The sequence below is a fragment of the Aplysia californica genome, unplaced genomic scaffold (assembly GCF_000002075.1).
Source record: "Aplysia californica isolate F4 #8 unplaced genomic scaffold, AplCal3.0 scaffold00352, whole genome shotgun sequence".
NCBI classification, from domain to species: domain Eukaryota; kingdom Metazoa; phylum Mollusca; class Gastropoda; order Aplysiida; family Aplysiidae; genus Aplysia; species Aplysia californica.
This window is the reverse complement of record NW_004797622.1, coordinates 423,233-424,330: the sequence shown is the minus strand read 5'-3', so window position 1 is coordinate 424,330 and position 1,098 is coordinate 423,233.

Sequence of the window (1,098 nt, the reverse complement as noted above, 5' to 3'; positions counted from 1 at the left end):
TGGAAGGAAAAGGCTATGTTATGAACGGTACGTTTTGTGTTCTTGTCGAATTCGACACTGCAAGGGAGGGGTCTATTCGTAGTATGCACCGAAGCCGCCATTAATCGACTCAACCCAACCATATCCCATCTGCAATGGGCACCAAGCTTTAGAGAGTGGTCAGCGACCCAGCTCAAGCATGACGTCACGAGGCGAGGGAGCAGGCGGGTCACTTTATCTGTGTTTTACCTCAGCGGTTCAAAAAAGTCATACGAGAGCGCTGATAAAGGGGTTTAGGACAGTGGCGTGATTTTCTGTATTCAGATTTTCACTTAAAAACAAAGACGAACTCTGTCGCAAAATTACCATCACCAAAAATCGTGGATATATATATATACCGTAACGAGTCCCACCTGAGTGTCATCATTTGAAATAAAAGAATAAAACATACTCGTGCGCAGTTGTTTTGGTAGGGGGGTTATTAATAATAATAGATAGCATTTGTATAGCGCAAATCCCCGCTCAACAGCAAGCTCTATGCGCTTCATAATCTATACTATTACCCCAGCAGACCTGAGACTGTCCTGAGAGTATTCTGCATCAACCTCAACTTCCTGGGAAGCATATAGTGCAAGCAGCCATTCATAGGCGCAAGAGCAGTAACATACTAACAAGATCTTTCGCTGTCATGATTGTGTTACTGCTGTGCTGTGTGTCACCCCCCCCCCAAAAAAAAAAAAAAAAAAATCAAAGTAAGACCTTGTAAACTATCGGATATGAAGAAAATGTAGGACACCAGACAGGAGAATCTAGAAAGGGATTAACGCCCCTTTCTGCATTTCTGCAAACAAATTGCATTATAATAGGCCGGATCTCACATTCTAATGTGCATCCCAGACAAGACAAAGCAGAGTGGGTGGAGAGCAGTGTACAGTCGCCGAACTAGCCGAGTTCAAGAACGCTCTTGGGGACTCAACCAGAGTTACTTACGTCACAGTCCAGCAGTATATCTAGTAAGCTAACTGCGTGTCCCGGGAATTTCGTGAAAACAAGGGCAAAGAGATTTGAGTGGTAAAAAAAATCAGAAGCTCTGTGTTCCGTTTTCTGCCCTCTGAATTG